A 24,946-nucleotide genomic window follows, 5' to 3' on the forward strand; every position below is an offset into this window, starting at 1 on the left:
TAGAATATGAGACAGATAATCTGTGAAAAAATCAAGCTCCTCTGGCTCCTCCCAGTGGTCCTATTGCCATTTGCAGAAATACATCGCTCCCGTTAAGAAACAACCAATCAGAGCTGCGGTCTGTAACTTTGTTTGTGTTCAGAATGTAGAAAAATGTATATAATAAGCGAGTACACCATGAATCAATTTTCCAAACCTTGTTTTTAGCTTGTCCTGAATCACTAGGGTGCACCTATAATAAGTGTTTAACAATGCCACTTTAACTGCTGAAAATTACTGAAGTCCCATCACAAATTAGAGTAAACTTCCATTTTTCAAATGTAAATTGACTTTTTGTTGTTGTTATTAAGCTGCAAAGTTGTTTTTTAAGCATATTTCATGCAGTACATAAGAATATACACAACCATTCCTCATGATCTGTGAATTTAATTCTAACAAGATATAAGTTACTCTCTAAAATTCTCTTAAGTTACATTTGTTTTGCTTCACCAAAAAAGGAAGACGGACAGGTTGAAATGAACCATAAGCAAACATAAAGCCAGGAGAACAGAGGCACAGCCAGCAGTGTGTGAGTGTGCTGGAGAAAAGCCGCACAACTTAACTGCACACTAATACAGATGTGCAGGGCTCTGCTTGTAAATCTCCCCGAATCAGGAAACTTATTACAGTCGTATCAGCTTACACAGCAACCCTTGAACCCCTTGCGACTGTCAGGTCTGGGAACCAAGAGGACCACAGTGATTTATCAAAATATGTCCTGCTCTACACCTCCCTATGGGTGATACAGATCCTTAATAATGCTCAGATTGGGTTCACAATGTAAAATGTTTCAGACTTAAGAATTAGCATGTGTCAGTGTGTAAAACCTGATCAGATACTAGTCTGCTACAGTTTACAGAAAAATAACTACACCAAATATACCAGCATAAAACCAGCACAAACCAGCAAAGATATGCTTATATGTGTGGGGGGGCTGAGCTATGACTAAACTGCCTAGCCAGGATTTCTAAATTTCCTAAAATATCTTTGTTTTTGTTTTATTTGGCTTTGCTTTCCTACTGACATGCTCTAAACAGTACTTATACATTGAGAACGTTTTGATTGATTATTTGAGTATTTTCTATAAAAATAAAAAATATATAATTAAAAATGTAATTAAAAATGTAATTATAAAAATATTTTTTATTTTATTTAAATTTTTTATTTGTGTGAACATACAGTATGTCCTCTTTTTCTCTGACATGTTCTGACAGGGATTTCTAAATTGCCTAAAATGTCCAGGTTTTGCATGTTTTACTATTGTCTTGCTTTCTACAGTCCTTATACATAACATGTATGTATATTTGCATTCCCTTTCTCTGTAAAGCCCATCTTCTTGTGCACCACAATTGGTTGATTATGTACAATTCCTGCAAGCTATTGGTCAAACTACTTTTCAGTCATTACCTTCAGCAAGTATGAAAACAATAATTGTAGTAATTGTTTAAGATCAGTTCTCAATTCATGTGGGTCGGAAAATACAGAAATCTGTATAAAAGTGAAAAAAATCACATTACTGATTTATAATTAAACCATTAACTTTTGAGAGACTATTAAGTAGAAGCTCATATAACAAACCCTTTTATCCAAAGAGCTGAATACTTATTACAAAGATAATCCTGTAGACTGAACTTTTGCTAATGTGCACAACATTTTGTCCTGTTCACTCTTACTCAAACCTCTAACCTTTTGGCTATTAGCTCATATTTTTTACCACTACACCACCTCATAAACGTTATTAAAGTTAAAGAGGATGAAAATAGAAAGTATAATTCTGTATTTAATTTTGTTTTTCTTTGACTCAAGTAGAAGACCCAGCAAAACTGTAAAAGCAAAACTTCAGCTGAGTTCAAACCCTGCCATATACATAAACACTTCAAGTGTCTATTAGAACTTGGTTTTCAAAAACCATTTGATGAGACCAAACTCTAATGAAAGACACGGACACATGCCATGTTTGGCCTAGATTCTTGTCCGGTCACCGCCACAACCCTTGCCAACCTAACTAAACACACATTGCCTGATCTGGATGATATAAGACAGCTTACAGTGCAGCCCTGACCTGGCTCTGTTCAAAAACCTCACAAGCTGCCTACGTAGACAGAATTTTAAAGGATTATAAGCACGCACTGTTATTGTTAACTAGAAGTATGTGTTTTCATTTTGGCAACTAACTAAAATTACGGTAACACGTTAGATTAGGGTACACATATTCACTATTAACTATGAATTTTGTAGTTATTAAGTTTAGGTATGGGTTTGGATTAAGGGATCTAAAATACGGTCATGCAAAATAAGGCATTAATATGCTTTATTAGTACTAACAAACAGCTAATAGGGTGGTAATATGCATGCTAATATGTATTTGCATGAATAATACTAAAAACTGCTAGATACGTAGACTGTTAGAGAATGTACAATATTCTAGACTATGTACGTGTGGCGAAATTCTAATTGCAAAGAAAGCAATCCCACAATGCATTGTAAAATGCAAGGTGATTTTTTTTTTCTCAAGATGACGTCACAACGTGAGATAAATGTAATATAAATATAAAAAAAAAATATATATATATATATATATATATATATATATATATATATATATATATATATATATATATATATCAAATAATTTTAAATATAAAAAATCAATATCAATACAACCAATATAAAGATTTAGTAAATTAATTATTTATAAATCAGATGCCACTTTAGCTACAGTTTTACCATTTAAGCCTTAGTAGTCAGTTCAGGCTCACCAGGTTTTGGAACAGGGACCACTAATACCCCAGAAGTTTTGTTTAACAGACCATCAGTTGTTCATCCACTCATGGATGCCACAGTTTCTCACTACATCACAACAGACTGTACTGATTTATTGGCACCCCTCTTTGCCAAATACAAAGAGGCCTATGAGCACAGAAGGGACACGTCCCATACTAGATTATTTGTACACTCTTGCTATTTAGCAGGGTGGACTTTGCAGTCTGAAAAAGGGTCTTGATATCTAATCAGAGTCACGGTTAGGTCTGTACCTTGGTTTTGAAGTCACAGTTTGCTACAAGTTCAGTACAACAGGAAATGTATTTTTTCTTTATTTTGAAAAATTTTGATTTTTATTCAACTGTATAATTTCAAGACTTAAAGCGAAAACCGAACGGTCTGACTTTAGATTTGTGAATTTTAGCTACATAAGACACCTGCGCAAAACAAAAACAGCTGTTGACCAATCAGAATCAAGGATAGTAAATAACTGTTTTATAAAACAAATATAAATAAATTAAATATAGTAATGATAGTTCGTGTGTATATACACAATATTATGGTCTAAAATTGGGGGGTTGATCAAAAAGCCAATGAACAACATGGACCACAATGAAAACAATATAGTTTAATATTAATATATTGAATATATTAATAGTACTGTAGCTGGTCCAAGTAGGTTTAGATGGTTGATCTGATGGACTGATCGTGTGATCAGGACTAGTAACCACTTTGGCTGAGGCAATGGAGACTAAATTGAGATGAATAACCACATTTCCAAACAGTTTGAAGGGGTCTAACCACATTAAACTGCTATGCCCTAGTTTTTATGGCTGGAAAAAAAGAGAAATAATTGTGTTCCTTTAAGTAAGCTTTGATCACAAAGCTATCTGTTAGCTGGAAGAAGGTCAAATAGAGGCTAAAGTAAAAATAAACGTTCATTTGTTCTGATTAAAAACCTTTCCAGTGAGTGAGAAAAGGCAGTGGTAGAGGAAGAAGCAGGAGGAATTGTGGATGCCGAAAGGAAGGCAGGAGATGGAGAAAGAGAGAAAAAAGACAGAACAAAGAAATGGACTAATAAATGTTCCTGCTATATTTGGCTTGAGCAGCTCCGGTGATAAATGTCTTGAACATCTTAGTTCAGATTAGACTCAAGTGAAGTCAGCATATGTAGCAGATTCAGATCAATCTCAACAGCTCTCTGATCCTGTCTACATGGTAAACCTCGTTCTGCAAAAAGAGGTCGGGACCCAAAATATACTACAAAAAATAAAAAATAATAAAAAAATAATAATTAACTTGTCTTGGACTTCTTGCTGAAAGATAGAACTAAACAACCCACTTTTACAACATATACAACCCAGACAGATGATGACTCTCCATGCTCTTAAAGTGACTGGGATGCTTCATCAGCTGAAGTGAAAAATAACAATCTAATAAAAATCTAAATCCAATTTATTCAAGATCTAACAAACAGTCTCTATTCTAGTTACCAGGAGCCAGCATCCCATAACAGATGCGAAATGAAGCGAGTCAAGTTTTATCAATTGGAAACCAATGATTGTGACACTGTGATACTTACACGGCTCCCCTAGAGGCAACAGCAGTAATTGAGCTTTGAGAGGCTGTTATGGCAGAATCGAAAAAGGCCTCTGAAGACTAACAAAAGTTGCATAATATGATTTAAAGCTAATATGAAACACATGGGATAAAGACCACATGCACCAGAGCACCAGTAACGTACCATCTCTGAGCTATTTCAAGAAACCCTTCATGTGATAATTAAAAATATCATATTTTCAATACTTTTATAATGAATCCCGGTAAATAAGTAATTCATGACAGATATATAGATAGATAGATAGATAGATAGATAGATAGATACACAAAGGCATATTTCAATTTGAATGATGTGAATTTGAATAAAACCTGGAAAAATCATTAAGAAAGTAAAATGCATTTTCTTTGATTTCATGTTGACTAAAGCATGATATTGAAAATAGTTTTTTTCCAACAAAATAAACATCATTTGGCTGCAGCATGGGTTCAAACCGAGCAAATGGAAAATTGTTAATGCTAAAGAGACAAATGAAATGGAACTGGAATTGCTGCACTGGAATTGTTGTACTTTGTTATGCCAAGGTTTCTTTTTTTTTACATTTTCATTTTTGTTATCCATCTTTTTTATTGGACCTGTAGGAGAAAACTATCTGCCAAAAGCAGCATGCACTCGGTTTTCTGAATACAAAATCCATGCATAAAATAAATATATATTTTGCTGTTTTGCTCTATTTACCCAAACATATGATCATGTGCGACTGTTGCAGTTCATTTTCTCCTCATTGTATATGAGTCTATAAAGTAGGCACAATGCAATTAAAACGCATCAAAAATAATAGCAAACCCTAAAGTAACACCAGTCTTAAAAACAGAGCCTGCCAGGAGACTTCTGATAAAATCTTGACAGATTGCACCAGCTTGTATGAACACAGCATTACTATGGAAACCTCATATCCAAGCAGTGCCGCACGCGTACGAGGATGCATGACCATGTGCTAGACCTGATGGGAAACTAATCAAGGTGTAACTCCCATAACGTGATGAAGTGACATGGACATGTTCCACAGCTTTCATGTGGAGAGCTCAGTGGAAGCACAGCCCGCAGTGTGAGGAGAGAACGCTGTAGTCCTTGTGGGCTGGAGAACTGCCCGACTCCGGTGTCTTCACTGGGAAACAGTCAACATCCGACCAGCCCATCACAGCTGGAGAACAGCAGCTGTGCTAGACATGTTCACATCTCTTGTTGATCAAGTGTCATCTTGTTTAATCATCTAAACAAGGTGATGCATTTGTGGCCTAATGATTAGAGAGCCGGACTTTTTGGTTTGAGTCTCTGTACTGGCAGTGATAAATGACCTTCTTCCACGCTCAATACCACGACTGAGGAGATACCTTTAAACAAGGCACCGAACCCCCAACTGCTCTCTGGAAGCCACAGCAAAAAAGGCTGACCACTGCTCTGGGTGTGTGTTCACTGTTGTGTGTGTTTGTGTTTTCAGTATTGTGTGTATGCAAATGGTTGGGTTAAATGTAGAGCACAAATTCCAAGTATGGGACCCCATACTTGGCTACATGTCACTTTCACTAAAATCCAACTTTAAATGAATGTAGGAAAAACTTGACATTACATAAAATATTAAATAAATGAAATAATTTTTTTGACCATTTAGTTTGAGCAACTTAAAATATTAAACAGCAAGATGTCAAGTTTGGTGCTGTCTGAACGTGGATCTGCAAGTAAAAAAAATGTTTTGAGTTCATAGCCCTTATTATTTTGTGCCTGATGAAAGCTCAAACCAACTTCAGTTGATACTACACTTGGTACCAACATTTTGTATTTGAGTAAAATATTAAACATATTAAAGTCTGGTGGAATGCAAAAAAAAAAAAATATGTTAAAAATGCTGTAAAAATGCTTCAGTAACTATGTTAATCAGTTGCTCAGTTCTCTAAAATATCTAATTTTAAACTTCATTTATTTTTGCAGTATAAAGTACTGATATATGCAATTTGTGGTATTAAAAAAAGCAAGTCATCTTATACTTTACAGTGAAAACCCATAAACCGACATTCCTAGAACTCCATGAAAACTTCACATTTAATGATATTTGATTTAAAAATTAGTTTTCATCAGTAATGTACAGTATATTAGGGTTTTATTTTACAACTACAGACAAAACAAGATGGAATGTGGGAAAGTGCAAAGCATTTCTTTCATCCCCATGTTTATCAGCAAAGGAAAACCACAGATACAGTGAAATCAGTCTGCATGTTATCAAGCAGCACATCAGTAAGAAACAGACGCAGAGTTATGAAAATCCTCCAATCATGAAAGAATTCCCAGCAGTGTGTGGAGAAAAGGGTCTGTTAACCAGACTCTCCGGCTCTCTCACTGATGTGTGTGTCTATCCTCAGCTCCATCGCCTCACGTCCTCTTCAGCTAATCAACCACCCAAAGCAGGCAGATGAAGTCATGAGTAAACCATTAGTCCCTACTGTAACATCTACGCTTCGTTTTCTGTGTGCTATTGGTTCTGCCACCAGTCTGTTTAATTAGTCATTCTGTTCACATGTTGTCTGATTATCTCATCAGTACCCTTAGTTTGAGTCTTGCTTATAAACCCTCAGAGTCTTTGTCCATTCTTGTCTATACTTAGAGGTTTTGTGAGTTTTCTGTGGATCGCCATGCACTTCACTCACAACTACCCACAGTGACAGCTACTAGCAGTAATATAGAAAGTTTAGCAAAATAAAATCCCTAAATTATCAAATCATCACTTCAGCTCAGTTAATTAAAAAAGTAAATGTGTATTTCCTGAAAAAAAAATGGCAATTTGGGCAATCCAGCATAAACAACAGTGTTAACATTTAATTTGTTTAGTTAGTCAATTTTAGGGTTGTGTATGAATAAAATGAGCACAATGACAAATTTGTGTGATGTTGCTTTCAGTCAGTTTTGAATGAGACAACGCAGAAACAACTTTGCATGTAAAAGTGGCTAAAATATATGCAAAGAAGAATATTGCAACCCAGTTCAAAAAAAAAAAAGATTATGATGAAATCGGTTTTCTTTCAGTTTTGTATGTGAATCAACAACACAGAACCATTTTTGCATGTAAAAATGGCTAAAAATTTGTAAAGGATATGTAAGGAAGTCTACTGCAATACAGTGTGCAAATAAAAAGACAATTAATTCAATTTAAAATTTCGCCATTGCTTTGGCACTTTTTAAAATGTAAATTTCTACAAGAAAAAAAAGGGGGGAAATTTACAACAACAACAAAACAAAAAAAAACAGCACATTTAAGATTGAAATTACCTTAAAATAAATTGTGGAAATTAATCAGGTCTGGCTGAATTCAGGAATATTAATACAGTGCTGCCTGACAAACACATTCTATGAAACCTTTATATATCGGAGATGTGCACAATTTTTAAAAATCGACCGGTCCTAAGAAAGCCCTGCATGAATAGGCTGGTATCACTTTGAGCTGACCTCGATTGGACATGTTTCTTGGAAGCATAAAATGCATTTTTACATCAGCTAGACAGGATAGAACAGATCACAGTGGATCTCAAAATATATTTTGAAAAGTTAGACTATTTTTAACTTGACACAGTAATGCTCATTGCGGTGTGCTCAAAAACACTGTCAGATGCATTAAAACATCCCAATAGATCTTTAAATGAATCTACAGACACAACTTTCCAAAAAACTTGTGCTATACCATAGTGCTATCAAGCATGTTAATTAAAGCACTTCAAAATCATATATATATATATATATATATATATATATATATATATATATATATATATATATAATAATTTGGAATAAAATGAACACTGACTGAACTGAAATAAAAATAAATCAGCTAATTGCAAGGTAATTTTCTAATTTCTCATTTATGTTTGTAAGACAGTATGATTGTCTATAAATTTATATTGCATAATCATATGCCAACTGCTCTTCTTATTACAGCTTATCAGATACTCTTTGCTCTACGGTCTCTCTGAATACTAAGAGATGACAGTGCAAGCTAACCATAGAAGATTATGCAACTTAATACAGGCGACCTTAACAAAGAATTCCACGACTAATGCATACTAGAGCTTCTGTCTTGAAAGATATACACAGAAAAAAAATAGTCAGTGAATATTCACCTCTGGTTCACCTTCCTATAGCTTGAAAGAGCTCTCCATCTGAGCTGATCCTTCCTGTAATATAATTAGGTCATGGAGGTCACCCCAAAAACCCGTCACAGAGCTACTATCATTTAGGGGGAATGCCAGGTGGCCTTTTTAGCAGCATTATACAGGAAGAAGCAGTTAAATAAGGTGAGGTGCATGGAAGCTCAGAGGCCCCCTGTTGCATGTACCTGCAGGGCTGCAGCAGCTGTGAAGCAGACTTTTCATCTAAAAATGTCCTCTAATTAAGTTAAGTCTACCGAAGCCCTCCGTGACATTCAGTTATTCTTATCCACCTCGCTCCCTGAGGGCCGACTGACCTATTCAACAAGCGGCCCGCTGTGGGTCTGCACTGGCCAGATGCCGAGACCTCGTCATGTGATGCTGGGGAAATTTCCACACAGTCAACATGAATCCCAGCAGCATTACAGGAAGAGAAGAACTCAACGGACAGATTAGACCAATCACGCTATGTTTGTCCTTGAGATTAAACGGAGAGTGAACGGAGAGTGTCAGATTTGACGCACAAACACAAACAGCACAACTGTTTTTAACATTGATAACAAGAATAAATCATTCTTTAGCAGCAAATCAGCATATTAGAATGATTTCTGAAGGATCATGTGACACTGAAGACTGGAGTAATGATGTTGAAAATAGGATTTGATCACAGGAATAAATTATATTTTACAATATATTCAAACAGAACAGTTATTTAAAATGGTCATAATATTCACAATAATTAAGTTTTCACTTTATTTTTGACCAAAAAATTGCAGTCTTGGTGAGACTTCTTTCAAAAACTTGTCAAGAACTGTCTCAATTGTGTCTATTTTACTGCTAAAGTTTTCAGCATTAGTTAGTGGAATCCATCAGTTATGTCTCATGTATCAACTTTGTTACAGAAGTTTCTCAACTTTTATTTAGAAGTCTATAGACAATAAGTTCTTTCATAATACAATAATGTGCATTTATACAATTTAAAATGTAAATATATATACAACAAAATACCACATTTTAGACACAGTTGCAATTCAAAGAGGGACACAAGATGAAAACAGGATTTTAAAAAGACCAGTTTTATTACACTAAAGCTTAAATAATGTTTAAACATGCCATTCCTCGTATGGAGAAACTGAAACAAAACTGAAATTAAGAGTGTGTGAAACATTACTGAGAAATGTATTAAGCATTTAACCCCTTAACTGTCACCCCCAATTTTTTAAATAAGCATTAAAGTGCACGATCCACACTTAAATTGCTGTAATTTATGAACACTTTGGAATATTAACCTAAGGTTGGTCTCTTTTTAAAGAAGAATTTGAAAAAGAAAAAGTTTTGAAAAAGTTATAGAAGTTTAAATGTACTGTAAATAAAATGCACTATATTCATTTTATTTAATTTTATTTATTATAAATATTTTACATAACAGGTTTTACTCTAAAATTGGTATAAAATTAAAGCCTTGTGTCTAAATAAGTTATGATACAAATTTGAAGTTGATATGAAAAAAATTGGAGTTCGTGTGAGATTTTATTTAGGGCGTCATACCACACACAGCCACTGGGAGTCATCAAAACTACTTCGAAATTGCTTAATTAATTTTTCTCTAGATTTCTCTTCTATCTCAAAATAACCGCCAAATATGAAATCCTGAGACTCAGACCTTTCAAATGATATGGTTGTTGCAAAGATTATAAAACATTTTGATTCTAGAAGACCGTAATGCATTTTGTAATACGACACTTGACCCCGCCCACTAAGGCGGAGGAGACCGCCATTAGATTTTAAAGTAACATTTCCATGGTAACGCAATGTCCGATTTCAAAATGGTTTTCACAGGATGAATCTTGGGCTTCTAAGCTTGATTTATGATGATAACTAAAAGATTTTATAAAGAGAAAGACAACAACAAAAAAGAGTGCCAAGCGTCCCACAGGTGGGACGGTGACAGTTATATCTGAGCAATAAAATATATTTGTGAGTTTTCCATCATATGATAAAGCAGATTTAGTAAAGTAAATCATTCAAGTATTTTTATACTACATTAATTGTGCAACGTCCTTAATAAGAAGAAGAAGGATCAGTGTGTGGAACAGTGACTATTACACTTCAGTGTGTAACTTATCCTACACCTTTTTATCACTCTGGTGAGTTTGCCACAGTATGATGATGCAGATGTAATGAAGTAAAGCAAAAATGAGCACCAAAGAAGTGCATTCATTAATTGTGATGTTAAACTTTCTGCAATTTCCTGAAGAATGTAAAAAAAAAACTGACCACAAACTGAATGGCTTGCTGTGGCGAGCTGCACTGTTACTTTTCCAAGCGATTAGATTTACAACTCACGAGTGGTGTGGTGACAGTTTGAGCGTTCGTCTGAGCGATGAAGGTTTATCTCACGGTGTGACGCTGGTGTGTGTGTCTCTACATATTAGTAGCAGTGTTTGCAGATCTCATGGAATGTGCTCTGGATTTCCCAAATAACACACTCTTCCCCCCAACCGCCAGCTAACATCCCAAGGGTGGGTTTCCCAGGTAACAACACTACTACATGGTTATCAGATGTACGGTATTACAAAGTGGTCCAAAAACACAAGTACACACACTGGATAAGAGCGCATGAGAAACAGAGGTAATGCGAAAGGAGGTGGAACGACACTGAACACCACGGAGCATCTGGGCTCACGGCCCAAATCTCCACACAGGAGAGCACAAGCCCAGTTGAAGTTTCTAATCAGCATCTATGAGCTGCTGTTCCGCTCTTATATTCCACACTATCACACACAACAGTGTAAACCAGAAGGGAGCATTTTCTAAGCATTGAAACAAGTGCAGACGTGTGTTTGTATTATATAATTTAGTGTCATTAAATGTTACAATATTATTATGATATTTATTATTTATTTTCGAATTAAATAATTTTAAAGACAAACATGAAATATATTTTATAAAGTATTAATAAAGTATTTGAACAACAAAAGATGAAAAAATACAAATATATTACATACAAATATATATTATAACGTTAATAATACAATATTTAAAAATTAAAAACACAAAATATTGATATAAATATAAACAACAACAACAACATAGATATTTTAGGAACAGCTTACACCCAATTATCTATTAAATAAAAAAATTAATACAAATATATTCCATGCATGTTACATTAACAAAACTAAAACGCACACACACACAAAATAATAATATATGAATATTAATATTAATAGGAATATGAATATTAAAAGACTAAATATGATGTCAGCTAAGTGGTTTCCCAGTGGGAACAGCATGTGTATTTCAGGAATATTTTATTAAATGAATATTATTAATTTAGTCTTATTAAATTAATCTTAATCTTAGTATTCTGAATTCATCTTAACTGATCATCTTCAACTTTAATTACCTAACATGTTGGAAATAAATGTAGTTATTGTTATCCAATTTTTTTATTATTAATTTTTTTAAAGCTTTTGACAGTCTAACCAAACAGTGAGTCATAAAAGGGATTGCAGCACATAATACGTTCAGTTCATTCATCACAGTTGGATGGATGGATGGATGGATGGATGGATGGATGGATGGATGGATGGATAGATAGATAAAATAAAACATGTTCAAAGTATACATGCTATATAATGTAGAACTATAAAATTAAATTAAGAGCAAATCAAATAAATCAAATGTACGGAATATACATACTATATAGTGTAGAAGCATCGTATTGTAGCATGTTATGTAGCAAAGTTGGTCCCCTGCTGTCATCTGCTATATTACACTCAGAACTGATGCAAAGTTGAAATGAAATAGAAAGCTAAGAACTAAAGAAATTGGGTGCTGTTTAAGCACTTAAGTGTTTAGTTTAATTTGGATTTGGCCTGAATATCAAACGTTAGATGCAGAATGACCATCCACACATGTACAGTTCCCTGATCCTGAGTGATTTCCAGCCTTTGATCAGCACAACACACTGACTCGCCGATCCAATCCAGAACAAACAACATGACCTCAGTAAAAACAGAAAACATCAGCCAAACTTAAATCAACAGATGACCTCTGGCTTTAATAGTCAACATGAAATCTTAACAGATCCTACCTGCTTTCTTAATACATGCTTTTTTTATCATGCATGACTCATCCATGCATGTTATTCCAAAGAAACACAATGTTTATCTTTGTAATACTTGTAATAATCAAAATGCACAACTTTTCAGGCTGATGTCACCAAGGCTGCTTAAATTTGAACCGACAGGTCTGAACTGGATTGCAGGCTCTAATAAAACTATTTACTTAAAAATAAAACAATTGTCTTAAATACAAACATATTAAATATATTTCATTAAAAAAAAATTAAGAAAAAAAATATATATACAAAATTATTAATATTAAAAAATAATTATTAGTAGATTGCAAGGTGGGAAGAGCACATATTTTTTAAATATCTTACATCCATTTATTCATGAGATAAAATAATAAAAATAAAAATAATATGTATTCTAAAAAAAAAAAAAAGAGAGAAAAAACTCATATCCTATTGGTTTGCCTGGTGGAAACAATGGACATATTATTAAATAAAATCATAAAGTAAAAATAAATATTAAGTGCAAATATATAACATGTATTTTATAAAAATAACACAAAAAATAAATAAAATAATTAAATATAACATTTTATCAATATTATTATTACTGTTTGTATTAATAATAACATTAATATTTGTATTGATATTAAAGTTTTTTGCCCAAAAATTCCCCAAAAAAGCTTTTTTATTCGCATTACAGATTGAAGGATGAATCTGTGCTGGTGTGTGTGTGTGTGTGTGTGTGTGTGTGAGTGTGTACAGTAGCAAGACATGAAGCAGGTGTATACAGAGCTCCACTCTCAAACAAAGCCGGTGACGGGCAGTTCCCAGGAAGGGGTAATGTGGCGTAAAATCTATGCACAGCCTTGCTTTGTTGCCATTCAGGCCTAATCCATCTAAGCGCTTTGCAATAAAAGTTAGTGACTGGTTGTTGCGAGCAGGAACCAGCAAGCGGGCCGTGGTTCAGCTGGATAACATCAATAATGTAGCTATGGTTACTCAGTGCTGCCCAGCTCAATGAAAAACATTTGGTATTCATTCATTTTTTATGCCTTTTGATGGCATGGATCTGCGAGCATGATGAGATGATCAGGACTGAAAAGACAATATATATATATATGTTTTAATACATCAGGCTTAACTTAGCAAAAACTATAAAGTTTTAAGCAGATGTTGAAATTAATATGGTCAGAAAACATAACATAAAACTCCAAAAATTGTACGAGCAAAGCTATGTACAGTAGTTTTGTTTTGGGGTTAAAACACGCACTACTCAAACTAACATGATATGCACCGACAACACTTTTCTCCTTACATCTTTTGGAAGAATATGTTGTGCTGGCTCTACTTCTCCACAATTTGTCCTTCTGATTGTCCTCACCCATAAAATTTCAGCGAACATGACACTCTCTGACCTCATTTGATTTAGCAGGTAATAGCTTTTGCGGAGTTGAATATTTCTACTTGCATTCTAAGGTCTCTTTGCTCGTTTTGTTTGCAACAACTTAATTTATACCAGCGTTTCATGCAAAGTCCTAATTGAGACACATAAAGCACTGAGGGAGGAGAATATCTGATCAGTCCAGCATGTTAAGAATGTCTTAAAGAAGCCTCTGTTTGAGTTAAACCTTGTTGAACCTCTGCTCCGCAACCCCAGAGACGACCCTGGCATCATCTATCCTTTTGTTATCTGTTCCTGTTTCTCAAACACTGGAACTCCTCTCAGAACAATAAATTCTTAGCAGCTCAATCTTCTCCCTCCTGGCATCCAGCAAAGTAAACGCAACCGCTGCCCAAATTCTACATCATTCCGGCGCTGCAGCAATGTTAAAGGGATAGTCCACCCCAAAATTCAAATTTGCTGTTAATTTATTCAGGCAACTCTAGATGAAGGTGACTTTTTTTATTAAGTTCTTTCATTTTCGGTAAGTAAATAAGATTTTTATCTGAAACCGTTGATTCATAAAATGCACTTTGAGAGTCAAAAAAGCATTTCAGGGAACACAAAATGAATACTCGTGGCTCCTAATGATATATATTGAGGGCTTATAAAGTAAAATGACTGGTATGTGCAAAAAACTGAACATTATCTAATAATCCAGAGACTCGGGCAAACAGGGAAATCCAATTATTTTATGCAAACTGGTTCTTTCAGAAAGTTCATTTCAATGAACTGGTAAAAAAAAATGATTCACCAGTTTATTTATATCATACAATGACACAACATACAGCTGTGGGAAACAAAAAAATTAAAAGACCACTTGAAATTCTCAGTTTCTATGGATTTCTGATTTATAGTAACGTGTTTGAGTATTTATTTATTTATGTATTTATTTATTTTTATTCTGTAAACAACTGATAACATTTCTTCCAAATTTTAAATAAAATTGTTGTAATTTAGAGCATGAATTGACAATAACAAAAATATGTCATGTTTTTATATATGTTTATATTCATTTTTAGACAACACAATACCAATGTTTTAACTTCAGAAGAGTTAAGAAATCAATATTTGGTGGAATAACCACGATTTTCAATCACAACCAATGAAAACATTTATTATTTTGAACAACTGTCACTTTCTGCAAAAAAAAAAAAAACTCTAATTTACATTATTTTTATATGAAATTTGTAACAAATCCATAAAAACTTTACTTTGGTTCCATCATTCAAGAGCTCAGTTCTCATATACTCATATCACCAGCTCATCTGTCTTCGGTTCCTCAGTTCAGTGACTGTTGGAGGAACTGGAGAGCTGAAAAGTTGGCAAAACTTAGATTCATAGATTCATGTACACTGGTATTAAGTAACTTGAGGTAGGGCTGCATGATATTGGGAAAAATGTACATTGCGATATTTTATTTTTCTGCGATATATATTGCGATATGAAATCAAATTTTTTCTTACAAACAAAAATGGGGTGAGCACACTTACATTCTCATTTTAAATGATTTAAACATCGACACCATCGTGTCAATTGATTAATATGCGCAAGGGAGAGAGAGCAAGACAGTGCTCGTGTTGTTTGAAGACATTGAGCGTGCTGCTTGTGTGGCGTGTCGCGTGAAAAATAGGCGTCAGTTCTATTTCTAGCATGCACGCGTTTTCCTCTAACCTGTTAACATGGGAGCCGAATTAAAAACGGACACGCCACGCAGCTGAGACGTTTGCGCCACGCATCTAGTGTTGCGCCGGCCGCGCTCTCTCGCTCTCTCGCATGCGCGCTCTCTGGCCCATACAGTTAATGAATAACGGATCAACTACGACAGCCTGACATCGCACATCCTGCGATGTGACTATCGCGGATTCGTACATCGCGATATCGATGCTTAAACAAATCGTGCAGCCCTAACTTGAGGACTTGTTCAGTCCAATTTGGTGAACTGGTTCATCCAGTTCACTGCAAAGAACCAGTTCAAAATAGTGATTCGTTCGTGCATCGGACATCAGTTTGGACCTTTTACCTGAGGCTATGGATTACAATCCATTATATGGATTACATATAATAATGATGTAAATACTGTTAAATTTCTTGCACAGACCAATCATTTTGCTTCGTAAGACCTCAATTTATCATCAGGTATTAATTTTAGTTTTCCCTGATATGCTTTTTTTTCTCTTTAAGTGGTAGTAGCAGATGACTTGCATTTTAAGAATCACCAAGCTAAAAATCTTCTCTATTGTTTTACTGAAGAAAAAAGTCACGGAAATCCTGAAAGACCTCAGGGTGAGTAAATTAACAACAAATTTTCATTTTGGGGTGAACTATCCCTTTGAAAGGACGCTTCCATAATGCGTTAAGGATAAGAAGAAACCAAAGAACGCTGTGTCAGAGTACGTGAAATAAGGCCACGAAATGAGGCAATTGCTAAATCGGCGCGCTCTCAAAAGACAGATAAACGAGATCCAGATGTCTGTTCTGTTTCAGGGGCCACACCTGTTGTCTGGGGGGTGAGACAGGAGACACACACACACACACACACATAATGCAGTTCGCATATGTGTTCAAACGTGGCCACCGTGTAAAAAAATATGACCTTGAGTGAACTTGAACACAGGGAATTGACACAACAGGTGTGCAGCCCATGCGAGTCCCTTAAGTAGTCGATACAAGCTGATCTGAGAACAGCTACAGCCCCCCACATAGCCGGAATGGCAAAGCACATTCAAGGTTTAATGACAAAAACAGCAAACTGTTTGAGACGAAAAACCCACATGAGGTAAATTAACGTGACTGCAAAAAAATACTGTAAAAAGTTCTGTTCCAAAACCTAGTGAGCTCAGACAGCATTTAGGAAAATACATGTATAATACTGTTTTTCCAATGCAACATGCGCCTATGCAACATTCAAGATGGTGGATAATGCTAAAACAGCTAAATAATACTGTATTGTACTTATGTACAATATAACTTATAATCATACTTTTATTTTATTTAATGATGCAAAATATCCCAAAAGTGCCAATATAATCTTAAATAGATTATTGTACCCAAAATGTGTGTGCACGCTATGTATTTTCCATACTAGTACAGCATTGTTAGTTAGTAAAATACTAATGTCAAACTAAACCAAAAACTAATGTCAAATGAGTATCCTGCACTAAAAAAATAAATAAAAATGTGCCCAAATGTTAACGCAAAGAAAGAAGGCGTGGTTTCAGTAACCGCAGTTAGTGTTGAAGCAGTCATGTCATGGAGATGTTGTGTGTATCTAGACGAAAGCAAAAGCACTTTATTTGGCCTCCCGAAAGTAAATGCAAGAAATAAGTATATTTTATTGACTGTTCATATGTTGAGTTTTGCACGTTGTGTGTGTGTGTGTGTGTGTGTGTGTGTGTGAGAGAGAGAGAGAGATAGAGAGTCAGCTGTCTTTACCATCCGTGGCTTGTGTACTGCAAACACATACAAGCTTCATCTCTGTGTCTGTCACGTGACTCTGTTCCTCTTTCAGGCTTGAACTGACGATAAAAAAAGGACATTATTAACTGTCTTTACATTTATTTTGAAAGATGAAGCGCGCGATTATGAAAAAGGAGCGTTACATTTCCGAGGAGTGCTTTCGGTGTTCGGCCAATCACAATGCACTGGGTCAGCTGGCCAATCAGAGCAGACAGCTCTCGTATGAAGGAGGGACTTTGTAGAAAATGATGCGTTTGAGATAGGCGGGGCATAGAGGACCTACAATAATGTACAGGATTTGAAAAATAATGTGTTTTTTGAACATTAAAGCATGTCAGCATATTATATTACACCAAATACACAAAACAATGATCTTTTAAAAAAAAAAAAGCATCATATGACCCCTTTAAATTCAGTTAATCAAGTAATTCAACTAAAACATACTTATTTTAGTTATTAATTAAATAATTTTGAGTTTTTTCTTCATATTTATATAATATTTACATTTATTTTTGCTTACAAAATGTTATCTGAGTTGAACAAATGTGTCTCAGTGTGGAAGAAAGGCTAACGTGTAGAGGGAAAAGATTATTTTTTGTGTGTATCCGGATTAATGTGGATTAAGTGTTAGTTATCAATATTGATTTACACTGCATTAAGCTTCGGAACAGAGCTTCTCTCTCTTCTTTGTGTATGTGTATATATGTTTGTGCTTTCAAAGCAAAGCACACTCAATACAACTTTCACTCCCTCAAAAAGGCCTGTTCCCCGAGCAAAAAACATGCACCCTACGATAACATCCAGCCATTTTGGCCCAGGTTAAATTCCAGAAGTTTTCCAGATTTGATTAATAGCGGTGGAGGGAAAGGTTGATAGGATACACACACTTTTCCTGAATATCACTGATGGCAGCTGTAATGCAGGGCTTTCACGGTTGACTGCTCAACATGAAGTTACACAATTGTGTTAAAATTATCATCATGTGGTCATCATACTGTGACCCTGTGTTTCTCTCAAAGAAAAAAACAACATTCAACCACATTTCAGGAATCCTTCACCCAAAAAAAATGAATATTCTGTCATCATTTACACCCCCTCAAGTCGTTTCAAACCCATATGCTGTTATATTTACAATGGAACACCTCCCAACAGCTTTTTGTCAAAACTGACTGAATATCAAGCTCCAAAATGGACACCATAAAAGTAAGAAAAACATTCAAATGAAAACAAATGCACGACATGACTCATTTGGATTATGAAATGGCTGTGAACAATTATTAATAAAGTATAATGCAATGATAAATTTGGGTTATAGTAACATTAGTTGCTATTATTTTCGTTCTGGGAGCAGTTGAGGATGTAATACTTCAGTTAAATATTGTAAATAAAACTCTTGACACTCTCAGAAAAGAATACAAATATTTCACCGCTACATTCTTACCCAGAACAAGATGTGCTGGCATGATTCCTCTACCAATACCAACATGTTTAATTTCCTCTCCATCTTGATTCTAGTCTTATCAACAGCTTGACACGTCGAGGTCTGAGGATAATTCTATCTGCGGTGTGACCGTGAAAGCAGCTTGGCAACAATGAATGAAACATCTTTCAACAAAAACGATTTCATTTCAGACAGGAGGTTTGGTTATCATGTTGAGGTTCATGTTGAACTTTGTGAGGGTAGTTGAGGACATGTTTTTGCCTTGTATTTATCAAAGGCATAGTTCAGTCAAAACACACAAATAACGCCAAACAGGATTTTTGACGTAACAATTTTTTCAGGATTCTTTGATGAATTCAAAAGAACAGCATTTTTTAAAAACAAATTTTTTGTTTGATTATAAATGTCTACTGTCTCTTTGATCAGTTTAATGCATCCTTGCTGAAATTAATTTCTTTAAAAAAAAATCTTACTGACCCAAAACCCAAGTGTCACATGTGGCACCTCCCTCAGGTCAACGTGCTCAGGGTGAAACACTAGATGTCCCGACTAACTAGACAAACTAAGTCTTGATTAGCATTCAAACTTTGGCATTACAAACATCCTCTTTGGCACAAGGACCGGAAAGTCAAAAGAGGCATTTCAGAGATGTGAATTTATGGAAATGCTACATTAAAAATAGATCAAAAGTGTCACTGAAAAAAAAATGGTGTTATGAGCATTAGCAGGCAGTGGGGTGATGAAATATGTTTTTGGCAGATGGAAAGAATTCAGGCTTTAATTAGAGACAATTAGGAGCAGTTGGCATGTACATTTACACACACACACACACACACACACACACCCAAGAGTTGATAGAAAGGTCTGTACTAAATACCAAAGGGGTGCGTAATCAAAAGTTCAATTTACCTGTGTTCAAATCTGCTATATTATAGATTTGATAGGAGTTTACAAATATATGGTCAAAGGGGCTACAGACTTTCAAAAAAAGTTTAAACTGAATGAATGAATTTGTAAAAAAGATTAAAATGGAAAGTTCCAGTGCTTGATTCTGATTGGCTGAGCCACTGTTCACTACATGGGATTAAACAACTGCATAATTAAGACGTTTTGACTTTTAACCATAGCTAAAATACAAGTCTTCCATCCATAATACTGATTTATCAAGAGAAAAAAGTCATCAAAAAGTCGTCTGACTCAGGAGAGAAATATGCACAAATCAATCACCATTTGCAAGTGAAAACCTTCCAAAACAGTTCTATACAAATAATGTATGTGCATGGATTTTAATGTGAGAGACAACAGGAGATAAACCTTTTCACTGGAGCAAGAGTTATTTTTGATTATAGACTGGTATTTTGGCCAGAAGCAACAGTTTAAAGTTAAAATTCCTTAAATGATAGATTTGTTTCTTACAAAAATGCAGCATTTGACTTCACAAGATGTTAATTGATGGACTGGAGTGGTGTGGAATAAAAAAAGGTAATAGAAACATCTTCAAAGCTTTAAGCTTCGAAAATACATTTTGGTCCAAAAATAAAAAAAATTATGACTTTATTCAGCATTGTCTTTTCTTCTGGGTCTGTTGTGAGCGCGTTCACAACACTGCAGTGGCGCTGCTGACATACGACACTGCTGACGTGTTTTCTGGTGCGCCCAATAACAAAGATAACAAAATCAACTGTCACAGCAGTAGCACTCACAACAGACCCGGAAGAGAAGACAATGCTGAATAAAGTTATTTTTTGCTATTTTTGGACCAAAATGTATTTTCGAAGCTTCAACAAATTCTAACGGACCCTCTGATGTCACATGGACTACTTTGATGATGTTTTTCTTACCTTTTTGGACATGGACAGTATACCGTACACACACTTTCAATGGAGAGACAGAAAGCTCTTGGACTAATATCTCAAACTGTGTTCTGAAGACGAACATGAACGACATGAGGGTGAGACATTAATGACATAATTTTAATTTTGGGAATGAACTAACCCTTTAACCATACGCAGACACATAAAGCATGAACCAAATATTAAAGGCGTCTCATACCTTACGGCTCAAATTAAACACCCTCCAGTTTTCGTCATTACTGTTGATTTCAAAGATAGTTAGCATGCAAGTTCTGGTTCCCTAAATCCTGCTGAGCCTGACTCTCCCAATTAAAATCACCATCCCAATACCTCAGCAAGCCACAGATAGGGTCAGTTTTACAAACACCCCATCAAAGACCTCAAAGATGAAACCTGGCACTTGCTTTTCCATGGTGAACACCTTCTCAAACCCAGACGTTCAAATCGCCCTGACCTCAGCTTGCTCCTTGACCCAAATTAATCAACACAATCCGAAACCACCAATAAAAAAATCTGCCTTCTGCCTGCACAGCGTCACATCTTTTCAAACGAGAACTTATTCTAGAAAGGATCGGACTGGCTGTAATTGGAAACACTGGCACTAGCGTTCTGCTCAGAGCCAAAAAAACTTCAGCTGGCTAAACTCAAAGTCTCAAGCAGGTAGCGCAACACAAAAACACATTCGATATGCTTTACAGGGCTCTCTGAGAAAAGCTGCTTTATACTATGGGCTTGTCTGTCAGATGCCCGAAGGGAACATGTGCATTATCTATTAGTTTAAGCCTGTGTCTGTAGGGGAAAGCCCTCCATCTGTGGCTAACCTCACCAAGGCACAGGCCTGGATGGCATCCACCCTCTCTTTGGCAGGAGAGAAAACTTACTAGAGAGAAATAGCATGCAAGGAGGAGCACTGGGGCCATTGGCATTTTCTTTTGTAAGACGAGGCCTTTACCTTGCAGACAGGAAGACTGGGAAGGTTTCACATCATTTGACACATCCTAGATATGAAATTTCAGTCAGTATAATATAATTTTTTTTCTACCATAATGTACCCTTTTTTCAGTAAGGACATTTTCTGTTTCTGCTTAAGAATGGAAACTGTGTAGAAATAATTAAGAACTGTATATATTGTACAGACATGTCGTCAAAAGAGCAAATACTATATACTGTATATTTCCTACAGTTATGTATATATATACTTTGTGAAACAGTTTTATTAACTAAAATAAAAACTGTAAAATATATATACCGTATTTTCTGGACTATAAATGAAAATTAATTTGACATGAACCAAGAGAAATTAACCAAGAAAAAACATTATCGTCTACCACCGCAAGAGGGCGCTAGACCACCCTCTCGCGGCTGTAGATGATAATGTTTTCTCTGGGTTGTTGGTTCTAAATAAATGCGACTTATATTCCAGTGCGACTTATATATGGTTTTTTTTCCTCATCATGATGTATTTTTGGACGGTTGCGACTTGTACCTGGGTGCGACTTATAGTCAGAAAAATACAGTATATAAAACTGTAAAAAAAAAAATTGCAAATGAAAAATGAAAATGAAAACTGAAAATATAAAAATAAGAATTAATTCAAAATCTGAATGAATACTGTAATATTGTATAAACAACAAAATTAATTATAAAAATATATTATGCTACTTGTTGTCAAAAGACCTCACCGAGTTGTTTAATTGAGCAAAATAGTATAATTATCACTTTTTTTCCACATTTTTTCTATTTAATTTTGTGTGACAATTCATGTCTGACCCAATAATGAATCGCAAAAAAATATATAGCTGATAATACATTCAGCAGGGGTAAAACTTTACCAGTAAAAAAAACAACTAAAAATCGTTACCTGCAATAACCAGAAAGTCTGAAACTAACCTACATGTTCATGTTTCCAAAAGTAAGTAAAAAAGGCTACAAATTATTTTTTGCTTTTGATGCCTATTAGATTCTAAAACCTGAAACATTCACAACCCAACTGCAATGCAACTGCGTAAAACATTTTTAAATTATCCAAACACCGCATTAATATGAAATGATAGTATGAAAGAAAGATCTGTGGAAAAAAAGTTAAAATGAAACAAAACTAGTACTAACAATACTAATAATCTCAACTATTGAAATCCATCCCAAATTGATAAATTGGAAATTGAAAAACGCAAGTTCACATGCTATATATACATACTGCAGCAAAAGTATGAGCAGTATGGTAAAATGCAATTGCAAACGCAGCCAATGCTGTGTGCAAACACACCTATGCACACAGCAGTGCATTAGTACAAGCTCATATGAGCAGAAATGCTTGTAAGTCTGTCAAAACAACAGGAAGCAACATGTGTTTGCATGGTTGCCGTGCCACCAACACATTCCTGTATTAAATCACCATAATAAAAGTCATCCCTGAAATGCATGCCAACACATCACAAACATAACAGCTGGCCTGGAAACAGACATCAGTGCTGGGGTGACCTTATCCAAGGTTTCCATAACAGGCCCCAAAACAGTTTGATGGCACACAGTATGTCTGGGTTAATGGCTCCCAGGGCAGACGCTCAAAAGAAAACAGTCAGGCAGAGCTTTATAATGCCTTGAAACTTCGGGTTTACCTGGACTTTCCTTTTACAGAGGGTTAACCAAAATGACCTGGTTTAACGCTCTGGGGTCCGAGGGTGTTTTAGGGCCCTGGAGAAGTTTTGACATGCCCTGTCATTTGTGCTTTTTTCAGTGGCTTACAAACATTTGAATGGCTAAAGTTTAATAACACTGTAATCAGCATTCCCCTAAAGCTGAAGGGCTTGTGAGAGGAAACAGTCCAACAGCAAAGTCCTGATGCTGTAATCATGCTTGTCATTGAAGGTTATATTATTCACTGCTTGTCATTAAAGGTTCTATTATTTCTGTGAGCTATGAACATTCAAAATCTGACAAAACAAAATCTACACTATCGACAGGTCTTGTGCTCCAATATTCAATACCACTTCAATATCACTCTTTCAAAAAAGAAATGGATTCTGATTGGTGAACATAGCTAAAAATAATGCTTAAAATAAAAATATCAAGGCTGCATTTATTTGATCCAAAATACAGTAAAACGGTGTAAATTAAAAATTGCGTAACATTATTACAATTTAAAATAATAGCTTTTTATTTTAATATAGTTCCAAATGTATTTAATTGCTGAATTTTCTGAATCATTACGCAACTCTTGCAAATAAGCTGATTTGCTGTACAAAAAATTATTTTGCTATTGTCAATGTTGAATGCTGCTGAATAATTTTGGAACCATAATAAAACCAAGATTTTCAGGATTTCTTAATGAAAAGAGAGTTTAAAAAAACAGCATCTAAAAATGTTTGTAACATTAGAAATCTCTTTCTGTCACTTTTAATCAATTTAATGCATTCTTGCTGAATAAAAGTATTAATGGCTTAACTATTCCAAAATCTTCCTGACCACAAACTTTTGAAAAGGAGTGCATAAAAACGTATGTATTATATAGATATACAACAGACTGTCATAAACTGCTTTCAACCATTTTATTCACGATAATTATTATTATTTTTTTTTTATTAACCTGCCCAGGAAAATTTTATTAAAATCTGTAAATATTTTCTATAAAGTTGCTTTGCAATGATTTGTATCGCAAAAAGCGCTACACAACTAAGCTTGAAATGAATTATGATTCTTCAAATTAAAAACTTCAACATCAGTATTCATTGACAATCAAAGGTTCCTATTGAATGTTAGGTTGCTCATAGCACACAATACAATACAATAAAATATAGCACTGAAGTCATTATTCTGTTTTCCTCTCAGTGGAGTTCAGAAATGCAAACACACACACACACACACACACACATTTTTCATGTTTGACTTGTGCCACCCTGTCTATTTAATCACCGGCTCATTCAATCATACGCCCACTTCACTTTTCTACAGAAAAATTAATGCAACTCGAAAAGCAAATCTATAGATCTGATCCAAACCTAGTGAGCTGCCTACCTAGTCAGCATTTAAAGGCATCATATGTGTGTTTTCTAAATAACGACTGATCAAAAATGGTAGGAATCATATACATTATTACAGAGACTATTAGTATTAAA

The 24,946-nt window shown here is 34.9% G+C and overlaps 1 protein-coding gene across 1 annotated transcript in view; it reads right to left on the minus strand.

Moving 5' to 3' along the window:
• Nucleotides 1-24,946, minus strand: part of LOC113051952 (ADAMTS-like protein 3) — a 142,742-nt gene that overhangs the window by 100,285 nt on the left and 17,511 nt on the right. The window lies entirely within an intron of this gene.

The sequence above is a fragment of the Carassius auratus genome, chromosome 32 (genome assembly GCF_003368295.1).
Source record: "Carassius auratus strain Wakin chromosome 32, ASM336829v1, whole genome shotgun sequence".
Taxonomy (NCBI): domain Eukaryota; kingdom Metazoa; phylum Chordata; class Actinopteri; order Cypriniformes; family Cyprinidae; genus Carassius; species Carassius auratus.